Below are 7,290 nucleotides of genomic sequence, written 5' to 3'. Positions count from 1 at the left end.
GTTTTTCACTATAGGCAAGCTATTTGTGAAACTGGAACAAAAAATTTGCCGCAAACACATTTGACGAAAAAAAAAGTTGCACATGTAAAACAAAGTTGCGTACTTAAAAAAGTTGCATGGTAGCGTGAAAAAACTCCTAGTGACTTCAGTGCATGTTGCATTTTTTTTTCCATTTCGTGAATTTTTCAGCAGTTTCGCTGATTTTTTTTGGCAAAGCGACATGGAACTTATTTGCTTATCACTATTAATGTGTTTAAATAATATTCTTGGATTCTCAGGTATGGGATCCATTATGTGTAAACCCTTTATCCAGAAAGTTCAAAATTATGGAAAGATCAACTCCTTTAGACTCCATGATAAGCAAATAATTCTAATTTTAAAAAATGATTCCCTTTTCTCTATAATAATAAAACAGTACCTTGTATTTGATCCCAACTAAGATATAATTAATCCTTATTGGGGGCAGAACAGCCCTATTGGGTTTATTTCATGGTTAAATGATTCCCTTTTCTCTGTAATAATAAAACAGTACCTGTACTTGATCCCAACTAAGATATAATTACCCCTTATTGGGGCAGAACAGCCCTATTGGGTTTATTTAATGGTTAAATGATTCCCTTTTCTCTGTAATAATAAAACAGTACCTGTACGTGATCCCAACTAAGATATAATTACCCCTTATTGGGGGCAGAACAGCCCTATTGGGTTTATTTCATGGTTAAATGATTCCCTTTTCTCTGTAATAATAAAACAGTACCTGTACTTGATCCCAACTAAGATATAATTACCCCTTATTGGGGGCAGAACAGCCCTATTGGGTTTATTTCATGGTTAAATGATTCCCTTTTCTCTGTAATAATAAAACAGTACCTGTACTTGATCCCAACTAAGATATAATTACTCCTTATTGGGGGCAGAACAGCCCTATTGGGTTTATTTAATGGTTAAATGATTCCCTTTTCTCTGTAATAATAAAACAGTACCTGTACTTGATCCCAACAAAGATATAATTAATCAATATTGGGGGTAAAATAATCCTATTGGGCTTATTTAATGTTTAAACGATTTTTTTGTTACATCAAAATTAAGGAAAAATCCCTTATTATAAAAAAATATATTTTTGAATATCCCTTTTAAATAACCAGAAGACATTTTATTCCCAATGCTTAGCGAAGTCCTAAAATGATTTTGCCATGGAGCCCCCCTCTAGTTACCCCACTCGCAATAAACATATTTGTACTGAATGAATGGACATTCAATTAACCATTTACTTCCTTTATTGACATTATCTGTGCAATATATTCTTATAGGGTTTGAACTAGTCTGACGCATTAGGGTGCATTATTATCCTATATTCTGCCCTGTTTATCTCAGGCTGTCAGTCATGCCTTGTGGGTAAGTATGTGGCTATTGTGAGTGCAGAGATTCCTAGCGAGCTGTATGTGTGTGTTATGGGCAGTGTGAGAGCTTTCTATGGGAAACGCTGCTATAAATACAGAGCTTTATCTCAGAAGGAATGTACCTGCTGCTGCTGCTACAATAATAATAGCTCCTGTTCTTTTCTATCTACACTGCTGTCTTCCTGGCCTGCAAACAGGATAGTGGCCCCGACAGTCACTTCATATGAGCCATATGTATATTTATATATATTTATTCTGAGCTTTCGAAACACTTCTTCATCTTCTATGCACCAATTCTTAATGTGGGGCTTGGGCACAAATACCATAACTAACATATTGAATGCCTAGAACAAAGCAGTAAGCTGCTCCTACCCCCACTGTATAGCTACTAAAATCACAACAAGCCCATACACTATACAGGTATGGGACCTGTAATCCAGAATGCTTGGGACTGGAGGTTTTCCAAATAAGGGGGCTTTCTTCAATTTTTGATTTTCATACCTTAAGGCTACTAAAAAATCATTTAATAAATAAACCCAATAGAAATGTTTTGCCTCCATTATGGATTAATTATATCTTAGTTGGGATGAAGTACAGGTACTGTTTTATTATTACAGAGAAAAGGGAATCATTTAACCATTAAATAAACCCAATAGGGCTGTTCTGCCCCCAATAAGGGGTAATTATATCTTAGTTGGGATCAAGTACAGGTACTGTTTTATTATTACAGAGAAAAGGGAATCATTTAACCATTAAATAAACCCAATAGGGCTGTTCTGCCCCCAATAAGGGGTAGTTATATCTTAGTTGGGATCAAGTACAGGTACTGTTTTATTATTACAGAGAAAAGGGAATCATTTAACCATTAAATAAACCCAATAGGATTGTTCTGCCCCCAAATAGGTTGTAATTATATCTTAGTTGGGATCAAGTACAGGTACTGTTTTATTATTACAGAGAAAAGGGAATCATTTAACCATTAAATAAGCCCAATAGGGCTGTTCTGCCCCCAATAAGGGGTAATTATATCTTAGTTGGGATCAAGTACAGGTACTGTTTTATTATTACAGAGAAAAGGGAATCATTTAACCATGAAATAAACCCAATAGGATTGTTCTGCCCCCAATAAGGGGTAATTATATCTTAGTTGGGATCAAGTACAGGTACTGTTTTATTATTACAGAGAAAAGGGAATCATTTAACCATGAAATAAACCCAATAGGGCTGTTCTGCCCCCAATAAGGGGTAATTATATCTTAGTTGGGATCAAGTACAGGTACTGTTTTATTATTACAGAGAAAAGGGAATCATTTAACCATGAAATAAACCCAATAGGATTGTTCTGCCCCCAATAAGGGGTAATTATATCTTAGTTGGGATCAAGTACAGGTACTGTTTTATTATTACAGAGAAAAGGGAATCATTTAACCATTAAATAAACCCAATAGGGCTGTTCTGCCCCAATAAGGGGTAATTATATCTTAGTTGGGATCAAGTACAGGTACTGTTTTATTATTACAGAGAAAAAGGTGGCCTTCCTGTAATTCAGAGCTTTCTGGATAACTGGTTTCTGCATAAGAGATCCCATACCTGTAATACATAAAAACGAACAAATACGATGGTCACTTAATGATGGTGAGCAAAACAGAGCAACTCCTATGTAATTGCTGCTTTCAGTCCAGGTTTATTTATAATAATTCTAATAATGAGGCAGCAGCAGTAGTAATTGCATAGTGGGGGGGCATATATTTTTAGCAGATGTTGTTTGCGCATATTTTCCGCTAAACGCTTCCATTTTGCACTGCTGTGCCGTCTTTTCTTTTATGTGAATTGCGCACACAAATTTGTAAATGAGATTGTGATTTGCATGAGCATGCTCTCTGTGCGCATTTATTATGTAATAATAATAGAATATATATATATATATTATATATATAATACTGCAGAATATATATTCGCAACTTGCAAAATCGATTTAGCGAAATTTAGAGCACTGAAAGCACCAGTCTTGTCCAGTCCATATAAACATGTGCAGGGCAAATATGTTCATTGTGCAAATAATTATGTGCTGCTCAAATTTTATAAATGACCCCCAGTGTATGTAATGCTTCCCGGTGCAGGCACACGTAGACGTTTTTTTCAAGCGTAGGGGCGTATTCCCAGCAAGTGTTTTTCGGCTTGCAGACAATACGCTATGTGTGGCATTAGCATCCTTACAAGGTGCGGGCAGTTTTCCATAAACAATTAGGGGATTTATCAAGGGTCATATTTTGCTCCGTTGCTAAAATGGGCAACTTTCCCTAGCAACCAGGTAGGTGCTGAAATTAACTCTTCCTAACTGAAGAGTTAAACAATAAGCTAAATAATTAAAAAAAAACGCAAATAATAACAAATGAAGATCAAGTGCAAATTGTCTCAGAATAGCATTCTTTACATTATAGTAAAAGTTAATTTTGAAGTAAACAACCCCTTTCATTTTCTGCCTGGCATAGAATATTGTAATACAGGGTATTATGGCCCATCTTGTTGCCCAGTTCCATCTTCCCCCTGAGAGAGCAGGTTGCCTATATAACCCCAACGTTAAGCAGATTGCGCGGATCTTTTCCCCTTGACCCCGCTGCTGATGGGGTTAAGTGAGGGGCTCAGGCTGGTAAATCAGTGCGCACAATTAGTAATTGAGGCTAATAAAATACTTTTCCCCTATCCACTGTGTAATTGGTTTACAGCCCCTTGTGTTTGTTTATTCAGCCGAGCTGCTGTTAAATGGCTTGGGGAGCAATTGCCTAATGGCACAATATTGAGACAAATGCTCCCATATCCTATTTAGGGATAACATGCGATTCCTAGCGGAAACAAGCTCTAAAACTAATGGATCTAGTACGTTATGGGCTCAGGAAACAGCGTATTTACAGAACAACTGATATACATTAAATCCATATCAGCTGAACAGAGAGGCCATCGAGTTAAAGCTACTCTTTCCTCAGAATATTGTGTAGACTTGGGCCTGAAAATAATGTGTTATCCAGAAATCTCCGAATTACAGTAAAGTCATCTCCTATAGACTCCATTTTAATCAAATAATTCAATTTTTTAAAAATTATTTCCTTTTTCTCTGTCACTATAAAACCATAGATTGTATTTGATCTCAACTAAGATATAATTAATCCTTTTTTGAGGCAAAAAAAGTATTAGGTTTATTTAATGTTACAATGATTTTTAGTAGACTTAAAGTATGGAGATACAAATGACAGAAAGATCTCTGGAAAACCCCAGGTGTCGAGTATTCTGGATAACAGGTCTCATACCTGTATACTGAATTTCCTTGGAATTTTTTCCACCCGATATTGCTCTCCAACTCATTATGTCCTATGGCAAAACTGTGGCATATTTTCATTGAAAGTCAAAAATTCTCAAGTTGCATCTATAGGAGAGTGTCACACAGGACAGAGAATACAATGCATAAAAACGACATATCATATATTATTTTTGGCTGATTTTATGATAGCAACTAAACTGCATAAATCCATATTGGTGGTAAAATTATTCTATTGTATTTTTTAATGTTTCAAAATAATCCAGATATACTCATAAATACCTAAAAAACATTCTACTTTATGTTTGGGGCCAATTTATACAATTACTATAGCACAAGTGAGTGCTCTCTGTCTAACTGTTGCTCACCTGTCTGTCCATGCCCCCGTACATACAGTATGTACCCCCATCCACATGAGAAAACATTACAGGCCGCCCCATTTGGCCGCAGTACATGGCATTATTCAGAGCAAGGATGGAGACTCAGACTCAGGCTCATTTAGTCTCCCACTTAGGCAGTTGGTGTAGAAGAGAAGTGCTGAAATAGGGGGAAATGAAGCATTTAAATGGACACGGATTTCCAGGACGTGCAATTAGAGAGAAGTGCAGAGCAAATAGGAGCTGCATGTTTTCCCTGTGTGAGAGCTCAGTCAGCCGGGAGAGTGATCTTTGTCCTGCCCGACTCTCGCCTCCTCCCCATATCGTTGTCACCAAGCCAACCAGCAGGGCACTATCTCCTGGGGTCAGCTCCATGTCCTTTAGCCCCCCTACTGGGGCATTGGCCACTGCTCTCTGGCTACCAGTCTGTGTGACTGGTTATAAGCATATACAATAGTTACTTGCTGCAATGTAAATGCACTTTATTGGGTCTGGAGTGGCCTGGCATGTCCAACATGTCCAGTGCATCCTCAACATATCCTTTGGCTTTCAGGGGCTGCTGGGAGTTGTACCCCAAAAGGCACTGCTTATGCATCCTGGCTTAGGACCAAATGTTATACTCATTGGGACTGGGCTTGATGGCTATGTATTGCACTCTAGGTGCCACTTTCCTAGGATGTCCAGATTGCCCAGCTTTTCAAGAACATCTCCCAGAACTTATTGCCCCTTTTTATTTACGGGGGCACTGGGAGCTGTAGTCACACAAAGCCAAGGGGCCTCATGACTCCTTGGGGGGAGGTGGAATATGTTATGTTCAGTTGTGGAAATAAGGAGTTTTGAGTAGAACAATAAAATAAATATTCTGCTGTTCTGTTCTGGGGATAATTTCCCTACAGATTTATTGGATTACATTTTGACATATTTCTTCTATTTTACCTTGGTAGCTGCATGGCAGTATGGCAGCACCCACGCCTCTGTATATTTACTGATATTTGTGTTTGTTGCCTGTATTAGGTGAATGTGAAAAAAACATGATGTACTATGGGCAGTCAGAATGCTGCGGCTAATGGGTTAGATGTACCAGTCCTGCTCTACTGGGCATTGGCTTTGGTTACGTGGCTAATGTGCTGTATATAACCTGCTGTATTTCAGCTTGAGGCTATAATGCTACTATTCCATTGTAACGATTGCATATTGTTTATGTATTACATTTAGCACACAGGTGGCTACAGAGATTTACAATGTGACCACCAGACCCTGCTGTGGCTGTAGCAAAATGTTATCTGATAACCACTGATTTCAGAGAATCCCCCCTCCCCTTTCTGTTAATCAATAGGTGTGCACTCAGCCCCTGTATTGATAGCAGTGGGATTCCTGCCAGGTAATATCCAACAATGACCCAATTCACTGCTGCTTGGTAAACAGCTCAAAGAAGGTCACTTGGTGATTCTGCCAGAGACTGGGGAGCAGCTGGTACTATTCCCAAGCATAGGGAGTCTGAGCATGCCTTGACATCCCCAGGTCACCCAGCAAAGGATATTCTCGGACCCCATAACTAACATAACCCCACTACCCCACGTACATTGACATGAATGTTCTTTCTGGGTCTATGCTGCACTCCCAAGTAGCAATTAATTCTGCTTTCTCTATTGTCCCATAACTAACTGGGAGCGCTTACCTGGACACCAAAGCACAAATACAGTTTATGCCCCAATTGAACCAGGTATAGGACCTCATTAAGAGTCATTTCCGAGGAAAATTTCATCATGTTGTTTGTTGTCCAATCAGTGGCATGCAATCAAGGGGGATCATGGGAGTTGTAGTCTATTAACAGCTAAACAACCACCAATATGACATTTTATTGATCAGCTGTTAATGATTAATATATATCCATTATATACACGCATACACACGTACCGATACCATTCTTGTACCAGATACAATTAAATTGAAAATTATAGTGCCTGCTGGGAAATGCAGTTTAACAACTTCTAAAGTTTCTCATTGTAAATGTCCCTTTTTATTCTTTATATTGGATTCACCAGACAGACATATTTGTTCAGAGCATGATTTAATTCTAGCCAGGAATCCTCGGTATACGTAAAACCCGAATATGAGTGCAGTTTGTACTATTAATGGCCGAGGTCACGTATAAAGTGCTAAAAGTAGGGAAAATGGTCACCATGAATAGGGAAGGAGC

This window comes from Xenopus tropicalis, chromosome 2 (assembly GCF_000004195.4).
Source record: "Xenopus tropicalis strain Nigerian chromosome 2, UCB_Xtro_10.0, whole genome shotgun sequence".
In the NCBI taxonomy this organism is placed as follows: Eukaryota; Metazoa; Chordata; class Amphibia; order Anura; family Pipidae; genus Xenopus; species Xenopus tropicalis.
This window is presented reverse-complemented; position numbering follows the sequence as displayed.